Consider the following 14,801-nt stretch of genomic DNA (forward strand, 5'->3'; position numbering starts at 1 on the left):
TTCTTTGGTTATAAATTTAGTCTTAATATGATAGGCATCCAGGAGGGATATAATAAAAACTATGAGAAGTTTGATTCCTTATGATTGTTTTGAGATATGAATATGGTGATATTAAAGTCATGCTAGTGAATAGTTGTGAATTTGAGAAATACTTGTGTTAAAGTTTGTGAGTCCCGTAGCATGCATGTATAGTGAACCATTATGTGATGAAGTCGGAGCATGATTTATTTCTTGATTGTCTTCCTTATGAGTGGCGGTTGGGGATGAGCGATGGTCTTTTCCTACCAATCTATCCCCCTAGGATCATGCGCGTAGTACTTTGTTTCGATTATTAATATATTTTTGCTATAAGTATGTGAGTTCTTTATGACTAATGTTGAGTCCATGGATTATACGCACTCTCGCCTTTCCGCCATTGCTAGCCTCTGTAGTACCGCGCGACTTTCGCCGGTACCATAAAACCACCATATACCTTCCAAAACCGCAACCATACCTACCTATTATGGAATTTCCATAGCCATTCCGAGATATATAGCCATGCAACTTTCCACTGTTCCGTTTATATGACACGCTCCATTATCGTCATATTGCTTTGCACGATCATGTAGTTGACATAATATTTGTGGCAAAGCCACCGTTCATAATTGTCACTCTTGATTCATTGCACATCCCGGTACACCTCCGGAGGCATTCATATAGAGTCATATTTTGTTCTAAGTATCGAGTTGTAATTCTTGAGTTGTAAGTAAATAAAAGTGTGATGATCTTCATTATTAGATCATTGTCCCGTGTGAGGAAAGGATGATGGAGACTATGATTCCCTCACAAGTCGGGATGAGACTCTAGACGAAAAAAGAGGCAAAAATGAGAGAAGGCCCCAATAAAAAGTGAGAGAAAAGAGAGAAGGGGCAATGTTACTATCCTTTTACCACACTTGTGCTTCAAAGTAGCACCATGATCTTCATGATAGAGAGTCTCCTATGATATCACTTTCATATACTAGTGGGAATTTTCATTATAGAACTTGGCTTGTATATTACAATGATGGGCTTTCTCAAATTGCCCTAGGTCTTCGTGAGCAAGCGAGTTGGATGCACACCCACTTAGTTTTCATTTTGAGGTTTCATAAACTTATAGCTCTAGTGCCTCTATTGCATGGCAATCCGTACTCACTTACATTGATATCTATTGATGGGCACCTCCATAGCCCGTTGATATGCCTAGTTGATGTGAGACTATCTCCTTCTTTTTGTCTTCTCCACAACAACCATCTATACCACCTACAGTGCTATGTCCATGGCTCACGCTCATGTATTGCGTGAAAGTTGAAAAAGTTTGAGAACATTAGAAGTATGAAACAATTGCTTGGCTTGTCATCGGGGTTGTCTATAATTTAAATATTTTGTGTGATGAAGATGGAGCATAGCTAGACTATATGATTTTGTAGGGATAAGCTTTCTTTGGCCATGATATTTTGAGAAGACATAATTATTTTGTTAGTATGCTTGAAGTATTATTGTTTTTATGTCAATATTAAACTTTTGTTTTGAATCATACGGTTCTGAACATTCATGCCACAATAAATGTAATTACATGGATAAATATGTTAGGTAGCATTCCACATCAAAAATTCTTTTTTTATCATTTACCTACTCAAGGACGAGCAGGAATTAAGCTTGGGATGCTTGATACATCTCCAACGTATCTATAATTTTTGATTGTTCCATGCTATTATATTATCTATTTTGGATGTTTTATATGCATTAATATGCTATTTTATGTGATTTTTGGGACTAACCTATTAACCTTGAGCCCAGTGCTAGTTCCTATTTTTTCCTTGTTTTAGAGTTTCACAGAAAAGGAATACCAAACGGAGTCCAAACGGAATAAAACTTTCTCGATGATTTTTCTTGGACCATAAGACATCCAGAGGGCTTGGAGTGCATGTTAGGAAAGCCATGAGGCGGCCACAAGGTCGGGAGGCGCGCCCAGGGGGTAGGGCGCGTCCCCCACCCTTGTGGGCCCCTCGTCACACCACCGACCTATTTCTTCCGCCTATATATTCTCAAATATCCCAAAACCTTGCAAGGGAGCCACGAAACCATTTTTCCACTGCCGCAACCTTCTATACCTGTGAGATTCCATCTAGGGGACTTTTACGGTGTTCTGCAGGAGGGGGATTCGATCACGGAGGGCTTCTACATCAACCCCATTGCCTCTCCGATGAAGCATGAGTAGTTTACCACAGACTTATGGGTCCATAGGTAGTAGCTATATGGCCTTTTCTCTCTCTTTGATTCTCAATACAAAGTTCTCCTCGATGTTCTTGGAGATCTATTCGATGTAATACTTTTTTGCGGTGTGTTTGCCGAGATTCGATGAATTGTGGATTTATGATCAGCTTATCTATGAATATTATTTGAATCTCCTATGAATTCTTATATGCATGATTTGATATCTTTGCAAGTCTCTTCCAATTATCGATATGGTTTGTCCAACTAGATTGGTTTTTCTTGCAATGGAAGAAGTGCTTAGCTTTGGATTCAATCTTGCGGTGCTCGATCCTAGTGACCGAAGGGGAACTGACATGTATTGTATTGTTGCCATCGAGGATAACAAGATGGGGTTTTCATCATATTGCTTGAGTTAATTCATCTACATCTGTTCGCACACGAACACGTCACCATGTACCTCCAACGCCGAGGGTGATGCACCGCAGCTCACGTCGAAGGAGACCCGTCCAGAAGCGCGGTACGCAAACAATCCGGCGGGTGCTTTCCAGGACCCGAAACCCCACGCGCCCGGGAGGGACCCCGTCTGGACGCGCGGTGGCTATGGGCTGCCCTAGGTTGGTTCACCCGGCCCTAGAGCCTCGAGGATCGCTGCCCTTCAACGAAGAACGAACGAAGAACGAGAGAGAAAGAACAAGGGAGAGATGTAAAACTAGGGTAAAAAGATGATTGATTGTTCGATTGTGTGTTGTTCAATCGGCCTTCACCCCTTACATATATATGAGGCGGATGGACTTCCCGTACAAGAAAATGACTCAAATCACGTCCAAATCATCAAAAGTTACCCTAACCCGGACTACGAGGGCCGGAACTTTGGGGCTGAAATTATATCAAGTATCCCTCTTGCACAGAATCTGCAGGCCGCATACTACTTTGGATGACGATGGTCCGAAAATCAAAGTTGTAGACCTTGCAATGGAGAAAAACTCTTTAGTTTATCACTTTTTCATCCGAGGTCATCTTGATGTCGAAATCAGCCCCGCAAATCTGCAAACAATGTTAAAATTCCAGTTTTCGAGGCGCAGCGCATGCAAACTTTCGGTTTAGCCTGGAACCTCCCCGGAAGTTTTGCCCGGAACTTCCAGGGCAAACTTATGCAGCACACTATTTTGGCTCTAACTTTTGCATATGAATTCTGATTTAGACGTTTTTATATCGAAATTGATCTTCTCGATGAGACGAAGACAATCCATGTAGAAACATTTCTCATATGAAGCCATCTTGGGGGCGTAATCAGCTGAATAGTGTTCTGAATATAAAATCTGAGTACTTCAAACACAACTTCGGCCTTAGAGATGAGACCGGATGGTTATGGCCCAAATATGAAAGTTTCTCCTTTTGACGATACAGAACTTTCTCACTTTGAGCACTTCTCCATTTGAGGCCATCTTAGTTAAGTTCTTGGCCGTGTCAAAATCTGGTGTCAACACATGCCCCCCTGTTTTTCGGCAAACTTGTGTGCCAAAAAATAACTTGCACGATGTTTTTTCTAAGGACGATGTCAACACTCCATCGGCCATTTTGCATGTTCTTAGGACGATAAGTATATATCGGCCATTGCTTGTTTGAACCTCTTGAGGCAAACTTGGGTGAAAACTTCTCAGCTTCTATAACAATCCGGTGATAAGGTTCCATAGACCAAAACCATCCTCCAAACCATATTGTTCTCCCTTTCGCTAGGATTTTGCAGATAATCAAGAATGAACTTCCTTCAATCCTTACTTCCTCTACATAAAATTTTCATTAGTGGCCGAGATGGTGAGCTCCAATTTGGCCTTACCTATGTTGGCAAGAATAAGCATCGGCTATTGATAGATGTGCCATACACCATGACCAACATGGTAGCCGAATGCTTGCTATGCCAACTCTCTCCAATTGTCATGTCTAGATATATGAACAATTTTAAAGCAACCCAAGGTAAATCTTGCATCTAGACATACCAAAAGATAAACTATAAGTGATTCATCAAAACGTTGATAACCCCTGGATACTTGTCGCACTACTAATAACGAATCATTGAAAGCATCAATATGTATATCACCTATAGCAAGGAAAAGCTCCAATCCGAATAACAATGCATATTCGGCTTTGATCATTTGTGCATAAATATTTTAAGCGGCATGAGGCTTCACAAAATAACACCATAAGAAGATATATAAACAATACCAACACCTTGGCCATTGCTACAATTTTAACCATAAAAATAACCCCCATGGTACTAGAAGGACTAGGACAATATCAATGAACATCTACTTTGTTTTGGTCTCCAATTGAACTAAGGACAATGTTAGGATACTACATCAGCCATGCTTTGACATATTCTTAGGGCGATAGATAAATATCGGCCATTACCATGAGGTCCATGTAAAATTCACCGACCAAAGTATGTATAGCCGAAATAAACAAATTAAATAGTAATAAAATATTTCGGCCCCTTTATATTAGCAACAAAAATGAAACTAACCAAATGTATAGTGATTTGGTAATACCCTCTCATGATATAGAAAATTATGTTGGATCCATGGATCAAAATGAATCCATGGAGGGTAATTGATCATATCTAGGGATGAATTCCATGGAAAAGGCATCAATGGCATGGTTGAAGAAAATGGATGATGTGCTAACTGAAGATTTTGATGTTGTGATGCACACCTTCGGCTTAATTGTTTGTTGATTCCATCCTTCTCTTTCTTTATTTTATTGTACTTGTTGGAATAGAAGCATGCAAAACATTTTTGTCATGATTGGTCTTCTTGGGAACCCATGCCATGTTCTTCTTTCTCAGCTCTTGTGCACTAAGATTTTGTAATTCCTTCTTTTGCGAATACGACAAGCCGAGTGGGCATGTCGGTTGTGATTTTGTTTCAACCAATGTCAACTCATTTTGGACCTTGTGCACCCTCAACCTCTTTTCTTCAGATTTGGCACTCTGATTTTTATCAATTGATTGCTTCACTTCTTTGCCTTTTGTAGCCAATGTCAACACTTTAATTGGCTCTTTATCCTTTAAGATCAAATCTGAATTCGCATTCTTGCGACCATCTTTTTAACTCGATATACTTGTTTGATCACCTTTTTCTTCTTTCTTGAGCTCTGGACCGATTCCTTATGATTGAAACGGTCTTTAACATGTGATTGTTCAAATGTTGATCTTCTCGGAACTACATAATATTGGTGAGATGGTTTAAAATAAGATGGAGAATGTGCCCTTGTATCATACCTGTCCCATGATGGATATGAATCTACATGAGCACAGGGAGGCATCCACAACATTGGCATTGGCGGCCCAAAATAAGGATATGAATATGTTGCATGAAAATTTTCACTTTTCCAATACCGATCCTCATATTTGCGCCTTGGGGGTGATCTTGATGCTTTTGCATTAGTTGGCCGATAAGAACTTTTCTCTTCACTCTTCTTTTGATATTTATATAATAATTGTGCAAAAGTGACCTTGGATTTCTTGCACTTGTGCTTATTGCGGCCTTTGTTTCCTTTGGTTGTGCTTGAACCGATCTCTGAATTTGCTTGCTGCCCCCAGTCCTTGGCGTCTCCATTGTAGCTTCGATGGAATTTTCTCCCTCAAGATTATGTTCATTATGCTCTTCAACTACTTCTTTACTTGAAAGCTTGATCCCATCATCTGCAGTTTTTACCTTCTCTTTAAATGGATCGGCTTGAAGTAGCCGATGCAAAAACTTTCTGCCATCGGGACCAATTGGAATAGACTGGTCATCTCTTGGTGTCTCAACAAATTTCAATCGTCCTTTATCAATGGCCGATTTAACTATTTGACGAAACATGTTGCAATCCTCAAAATTATGCTTGGACGAATCATGCAACTTACAATACATTCGTCCCTGGACAGATGGCTCAACATGGTGATCAAGAATTCTAATATAATTATTTCTCAACAACAAATTAAATATTTGATCACACATGCTTGAATTGAAGGTAAACTTTTTATTCTCTAGCCGATCTTGTTGTGAGAACGGCTTTGGAGTTAAGCAAACGAATGGTTCAGATTTTGCATCACCCCATTCGGCTATGCATTGTGTTTTGCACTCTATCTCCGATGTCTTTGGATAAGAAACTATACTGGCATCGGTTTGCTCAGAGGATTTTAACCTTGGCTTTAAATTTCTGAAATCAAAGTAGTTAGAACATACACGTCTCAATTGAGACCATGCATAAGCCAAGCATGAAGCAAGAAAAGCTACCCAATTTGATATGAACTTTAAATAAAGCAATGGGAAAAGCTTTGGCTGCAGTAATAAGTCACTATCATTCTCTTTGAATGGTACAATATATTGATCGATATGCTTAGTAACAATTTTATTGCTAACAAGTAAATTGCCCTTCTCTTCATTGGTCATTGGTCTTTAGATTCTTTCGGCAATGACACACAGGTGTTGCTGAAATTTTGCAGTTGTGTAGGGGGTGTATAATATGATTTAGTACTAGGTGAAGGCATATGCATTGTTGTAAAACCATATTTTTGCTCGCCAATTTTATCAATTGGCAAAGATTCATCTTCTTGCAAAACTCTAGTTTTTATTGCGGCACAATCAGGAAATAGCCCTTTTTCATGTTGTTCAAGGCAAATAGCACTAATCCTCTTATTCTGGGCTAAACTCTTCAATGCAGCCACCACTACCTCATCTTCTACAATATTTGGCACAACCGCTCCTGTAAAATTTACATTTATTCGGCTATGACCTGAAAGGTATGAAGCCGAATTTTGAGCATCTACAGTTGTGTATGGTGCCGAAAAATTACTAACATGAGGTGTAGCATATGACGGTTGAGAGTAACTGGACGAATAGCAAGCAGTAGCATGGCCAATTCTCCCATCCATCGGCAAGGTTGGATTCACATATTGAAAATTAGTTTTCAATGAATAAAAAGGTGAAACACTTTCTTGTATGCTATTGGAAATTTTAACATGAGGTGTTTCAAATTGATTAACCAAACCCATCATGTTGTTCATCGGCATATGGATTTGTGGGGTTGCCGATGCATGAGAGTTTGGATACATATGTTGTACGTTGCTAAAATCATAAGAATTTGAAGCATGAAGATTTCTTTGCATTGGCCCGTGCACATAATTAGATGCATGATTGATAAAACTAGGGCTAGCCGATACATTATGCTCATTAGGTGATCCAGCAACAACATATGGATTATTTGCATCTACAAAGGGGAATTGGGTATTCATATTACCTTTGTAGATTGCAGCAACTTGATGACGATCTCTTCGTAGCAAGAACGGGCTGGAGACCGTTCAAAGCTTCATCCCCAGCGGAGTCGCCAAAAAGTGTGTTCGCACACGAACACGTCACCGTGTACCTCCAACGCCGAGGGTGATGCACCGCAGCTCACGTCGAAGGAGACCCGTCCGGAAGCACGGTACACAAACAATCCGGCGGGTGCTTTTCAGGACCCGAAACCCCATGCGCCCGGGAGGGACCCCGTCTGGATGCGGGGCGGCTATGGGTTGCCCTAGGTCGGTTCGCCCACCCCTAGAGCCTCGAGAATCGCTGCCCTTCAACGAAGAACGAACGAAGAACGAAAGAGAAAGAACAAGGGAGAGATGTAAAACTAGGGTACAAAGTAGATTGATTGTTCGATTGTGTGTTGTTAAATCGGCCTTCGCCCCTTACATATATATGAGGCGGATGGACTTCCCGTACAAGAAAAGGACTCAAATCATGTTCAAATCATCAAAAGTTACCCTAACTCAGACTACGAGGGCCAGAACTTCTGGTCTGGCCCAGAACTTCCGGGCTGAAATTATATCAAGTTGCCTCTTGCACTGAATCTGCAGGCCGCATACTACTTCGGATGACAATGGTCCCAATAGCAAAGTTGTAGATCTTGCAATGGAGAAAAACTCTTCAGTTGATCACTTTTTCATATGAGGTCATCTTGACGTCGAAATCGGCCCCACAAATCTGCAAACAATGTTAAAATTCCAGTTTTCGGGGCGCACCGCATGCAAACTTTAGGTTTAGCCCGGAACCTCCCCGGAAGTTTTGTCCGGAACTTCCGGGGCAAACTTATGCAGCACACTGTTTTGGCTCTAACTTTTTCATATGAACTCCGATTTAGATGTTTTTATATCAAAATCGATCGCCTCGACGAGACGAAGACAATTCGTGTAGAAAGATTTCTGATATGAGGCCACCTTGGGGGCGTAATCATCTGAATAGTGTTCAGAATATAAAATTTGAGTACTTCAAACACAGCTTGGCCTTAGAGATGAGACCGGATGGCTATGGCCCAAATATGAAAGTTTCTCCTTTTGATGATACGGAACTTTCTCACTTTGAGCACTTCTCCATTTGAGGCCATCTTAATTAAGTTCTTGGCCGTGTCAAAATCTGGTGTCAACAACATCATGCCATCTTTCTTAATGCGTTACTCCGTTCTTTATGAACTTGATACTCTAGATGCATGCTGGATAGCGGTCGATGTGTGGAGTAATAGTAGTAGATGCAGAATCGTTTCGGTCTACTTGACACGGATGTGATGCCTATATTCATGATCATTGCCTTAGATATCATCATAACTTTGCACTTCTCTATCAATTGCTCGGCAGTAATTTGTTCACCCACCGTAATATTTTCTATCTTGAGAGAAGCCTCTAGTGAAACCTATGGCCCCCGGGTCTATTTTCCATCATATAATCTTCTACTTTCCATCATATAAGTTTCCAATCTACAATTTTAGTTTCCTATTTACTTTCTTTGCAATATTTTACTTTCCGTTCCATAAACCGAAAATACCAAAAATATTACGTTACCGTTTATCCATCTATATCAGATCTCATTTTGCAAATAACCATGAAGGGATTGACAACCCCTTTATCGTGTTGGGTGCAAGTTGGTGTTTGTTTGTGCAGGTATTCAGTGGCTTGTGCATTGTCTCCTATTAGATAGATACCTTGGTTCTCAAAACTGAGGGAAATACTTACTCTAATTTGCTGCGTCACCCTTTCCTCTTCAAGGAAAAAACCAACACAAGTTCAAGAGGTAGCACGGTTTCGCATGATCCATCGATACAAACCCGATTAAACAGGCAAGGGCGGGATTTTTCCCGCGCGGTAGATGATATGTAGCGACCCGACCTCAGATGGTCAAGTCTCTGTGCTTCAGTGTCATCCCTGGATCGGTAATGCTGACACACACAATACTCGAAGGATTTATAACACAGTAGCAATCACACACTATTACATCGAATGTCTCCAAAGAGAACTTATTACAATAATATGGCTTAAGGCCATCTAATGCGATAACAACGGAAGGCTTGGAAGATAAAGTGAGTCCATCAACTCCAATGGCATAGCTGAGATGCACGACAATGCCTAATGAACCTTACTCCTCATCTGAAAAGTCTGCAAATAATATGTTGCAGCCCGAAAACGGGTCAGCACATGGAATATGCTGGCAATATAACACAGTAGAGCAGAAACAGAATAATGCTATCACTACATGCATATATGGCTGGTGGAAAGCTGTATGGTTGTAGTTTTGCGAAAAGCCAAATTTTCCCTACAACAACGGAATAGATTTTAATTTTACTATCATGGTGGTTGAAACATCATTGAGAAGGTATCCCCAACTCAATCCCAATTAAAGTGAATTAACATCCCAACAGTATTAATTAAGCATTGTGAGATACATGTGATAACCCAAGTACTAGATACTCAAGAATTGTCCATAACCGGGGACACAGCTAACCATGATTAGATTGTACACTCTGCAGAGGTTTGCGCACTTTTCCCCACAAGACTCAATCGCCTCCGTTGGATTTCTCACACAACATGGTGTTTGAGAAACGGATGACCGAGACACAGTCTTTCAGAAACGTTAACTCTCTACTCTAGGTAGACCATACCAAACCTACAAAACCCACTACCTGCTGATCTACCTCTTCAAGAGCTTCACGTAACTTACTCAACTATGCTAGAACCCATAATATCTTGTGGCTGCACACAGAAGTTTCTAGCATGAATCATCTCAGTTCCCTTTGAGCCTGGGTGGCGGTCCATAGGAAGATCACACGGGTACCCCGGTATTTCCAAAAAAACATACAACACTGGGTTCCCCGGGTGCCTCAATCCACCCAGTTGTTTGATTAAGTTGCCACCTTAAGTTGAACCATTAATTAACAATCTCACATCTGACATGAATTTCACTCAAACCCAAACCACGTCTACGAGCATAGCATAGCAATATAAGCAATACATAGAAGTAACTCCTAAGGGTTTGAATATAACAGGGCAATAGGTTCTACCTCAGCAACTACTTCCCAACCCACAAGTTAATGACATCCTAATCATGCAATGTTTGAGGATTGGAACTAATGCATAAAAACTGGGTAATAATGGGATATGATCAAAGTGTTACTTGCCTTGCTGACGACCCGCGAATCCTAGAGACTCGTAGTAACACGCTTCGCACTCCGGGAATTCTATCGCAAGCAAACAATAACATACATAAGTAACAAGCAACGATGCACAAGCAAAACTCAAATAAGAGAGGTTCACCAGAAAGTTCAAATTAAGAACTCCGGTTCGCAAAAAGAATCAAAACAAACGGAGCAACGAAACTCAAACGGCGAAAGACAGAAGCTTCGTTTACTAATCTGAAACTAGGTCAAATTTTACAGTAGCAAAACTTGTTTGAGTTGGTTAAACGGAAAGAGGGTTTCAAGACGAAACTCCAGGCGCTTGAATCGCCTGATTCCGTTAAACGACTGAAACGATAAACAAAAACTAAGATCGGATCAGAAATCATGATCAGAAAAATCACGGAATAAATCCGATAAAAGAAAACTCACGAACAGACTAACGAACAAGTGTTCGTTAGTTGTTTCTAACAGGCGAGGAACCGTTTGTTAAAACGAACGTACGGACGAACATCCGCTAACTGGAAGAACCGAGAAAAACTGACGAATCCAAAAAAACGGATCTAGGGTTTCTGAAAAAACCGAACGGTTTATAAAAAAACCGACGGCGGGGTGCGGTGGCTACCTCCGGTGAGAGGGCTCCGGCGAGGCGGGGCAGCGTCTCGCGAGGGCGGTGGTGCTTGGCGGCGGCGGCCGGGCTTGGCGGCGGCGGCGGCGCTAGGCGGCGGCGGCTGTGGTGGCGAGCGCGGGCGGCGGAGGTGGTGGTGTTGGGGCGGGGGTGGCGACATATATAAAGGGGGGCGGGGGTGGCGACTTGGAGGCGGGGGCAAGGCGCGGCGGAGGCGGAGTCCAACTCGGACTCCGGTCCGAGTGGCGGCGGCGGCGGCAGCGCACGCGCAGGAGGCGGCGGCGGCGGCGGCCTGGCGCGGTTGGGCCTTAGGCCCAGTCGGCGCGGAACCTCTTTTTTTTAAACTTCGCCGACCGAAATAAAATCCTAGAAAAATAAATAAATAAAAACCTAAAAATGCCAAAACAAGTTTTCATCGTCAAAATAAAATATTTAGAACAAGATGAACATTTTCTTGGCCCTAAAATGCAATTTTGGAAAACATGCAATTTTTCTAATGCAAATAAAATCCGAATAAAATCAAATAAAAATCAATTTAATGATTTTAATATTTTTCCTCCAATATTTCATTTATTTTGGAGAAGTCATATTATCTCCTCTCTTTAATTTTTAATGTGAAATATTTTTCGGAGAGAAATAATTAAAATCAAATCCTCTTTTCATTATTTGATAAAAGAATCAAATATGAAGACCGGGAAATCCCCAACTCTCTCCGAGGGTCCTTGAGATGCTTAGGATTTCAAGGATTACGGAACGGAAAAGCAATAAAACATGATATGCATGGATGATCTATGTATAACATTCCAAATTGAAAATTTGGGATGTTACATGATACTAGCCATACATTTCAAACGCAATTTTAATGTATGCAAACTGAATAATTAAGTAACAATATGAGATCTAGTAAAACTAAAAACACATATGATTTATTATGTTAGAGTGTAGTAGTAGTGTTGTATTGCATAGTTGTTAGATGTAACGTGCGAGAACACGTAGAGATGTACTTTTGGAGGGCCTACAGAGAGAAATTGGGCATAAAGTGGATTCAAATATTTGTATTCATTTTCATAGCATTTGTAACTCATATCTACAGTTTGTACAGTAGACGTGAATGCTTGTTCGCTCTTACGAAACCAGTACATCAATAATGGGGTGGCTTGCGCCAATTTAGGCACTGGCACATTGGCCTACTCGGCTCCACAGAGAGAGCGAGAGAAGATATCAACACATGTGCAGTTAGTGTATTTCAATCGAAAAGCGTAATACGGTCATCGGACTTCAGAATACACTCATTACAGTCACAATATACATTTTGCGGTGATTATACGGTCACTTGCTCACCATTCAGCATCGGATTGCACTCTGTTGACCAGCCAAATAGTCTGCATGGCACTATGTTGACTAGTTAAATTGATCATGTTCCTTGTGGGTCCCACCTATCAGTTTGCATAAGAAAAAGGTCAGATAAACACAAATTTACGCAGGCATGACAAAACTCCAACCCATGCGCGGGAACCACCTGGTTGTGTATGTGTCTGTCAGGGCCTGATGTGTGCGCATGCACACGTAGGTTGAGCACTTGAGCGTGAGTGTGTGTGTTGGTCCTGTGGTGTGTGCATGTGAGTGTTGCGTGTGTGCGTGGTTGTGTGTGTACATGTGAGTGTTGCGTGCGTGTGTCACGGCCTGGTACCATTGGGACCCTGATACGTCTCCAACGTATCTATAATTTTTGATTGTTCCATGCTACTATATTATCAACCTTGGATGTTTTATATGCATTTATATGCTATTTTATATGATTTTTGGGACTAACTTATTAACCTAGAGCCCAGTGCCAGTTTCTGTTTTTCCTTGTTTTTGAGTTTTACAGAAAAGGAATACCAACCGGAGGTCCACCGATGTACTTCTTCCTCCCATATATACCTATATACCCTAAAAACTTCGGGGAGCAGAATAGATCGGGAGTTCCGCCGCCAGAAGCCTCCGTAGCTATCGAAAACCAATCTAGACCCATTCTGGCACCCTGCCGGAGGGGGAAATCCCTCTCCGGTGGCCATCTTCATCATCCCGATGCTCTCCATGACAAGGAGGGGGTAGTTCTCCCTCGGGGCTGAGGGTATGTACTAGTAGCTATGTCTTTGATCTCTCTCTCTCTCTCTCTCTCTCTCTCTCTCTCGTGTTCTTGAGGTGATACGATCTTGATGTATCGCGAGCTTTGCCATTATAGTTGGATCTTATGATGTTTTCTCCCCCTGCTACGTCTTGAGCTTGCGTTGGTTTTCCCCCAAGAGGAAGGGATGATGAAGCAAAGTAGCGCAAGTATTTCCCTCAGTTTTTGAGAACCAAGGTATCAATCCAGTAGGAGGCCACGCTCAAGTCCCTCGTACCTGCACAAAACGATAGCTACTCGCAACCAACGCGATTAGGGGTTGTCAATCCCTTCACGGTCACTTACGAGAGTGAGATCTGATAGATATAATATTTTTGGTATAGAGATGCAAAGTGAAACGTAAAAGGCAAAGTAAAAAAGCAAAGCAAGACTAAAATGATGGAGATTGATATGATGAGAATAGACCCGGGGGCCATTGGTTTCACTAGTGGCTTATCTCAAGAGCATAAGTATTCTACGGTGGGTGAACAAATTACTGTTGAGCAATTGAGAGAATTGAGCATAGTTATGAGAATATCTAGGCATGATCATGTATATAGGCATCACGTCCGTGACAAGTAGACCGAAACGATTCTGCATCTACTACTATTACTCCACTCATCGACCGCTATCCATCATGCATCTAGAGTATTAAGTTAAAAATAGAGTAACGCCTTAAGCAAGATGACATGATGTAGAGAAATAAATTCATGCAATATGAAATAAACCCCATCTTGTTATCCTCGATGGCAATGATGCAATACGTGCCTTGCTGCCCCTTCTGTCACTGGGAAAGGACACCGCAAGATCGAACCCAAAGCTTAGCACTTCTCCCATGGCAAGAACTACCAATCTAGTTGGCCAAACCAAATGGATAATTCGAAGAGACTTGCAAAGATAACCAATCATACATAAAAGAATTCAGAGAAGATTCAAATATTATTCATAGATAGACTTGATCATAAACCCACAATTCATCGGTCTCAACAAACACACCGCAAAAAGAAGATTACATCGAATAGATCTCCACAAGAGAGGGGGAGAACTTTGTATTGAGATACAAAAAGAGAGAAGAAGCCATCTAGCTACTAACTTGTGACGCCCCGAGACCGATGTGCCAGGTGTCCTCCAGTTATTCGTTGTTGTGGCCTTGTCATTTGCTTGCGTGTTGCATCTTGCCATGTCATCATGTGCATTGCATCATCTTGTTTTTCAAAACTTGCATTAGTCCGGGTCTCCCAGTTCCATCCGTTGTCCGTTCTGAGCCCAGACACACTTGCACGCGCCCGCGGCATGTCCGAAATAGTATTTTATATGTGGA

Source organism: Triticum aestivum, chromosome 2A, assembly GCF_018294505.1.
Source record: "Triticum aestivum cultivar Chinese Spring chromosome 2A, IWGSC CS RefSeq v2.1, whole genome shotgun sequence".
Lineage (NCBI taxonomy): Eukaryota > Viridiplantae > Streptophyta > Magnoliopsida > Poales > Poaceae > Triticum > Triticum aestivum.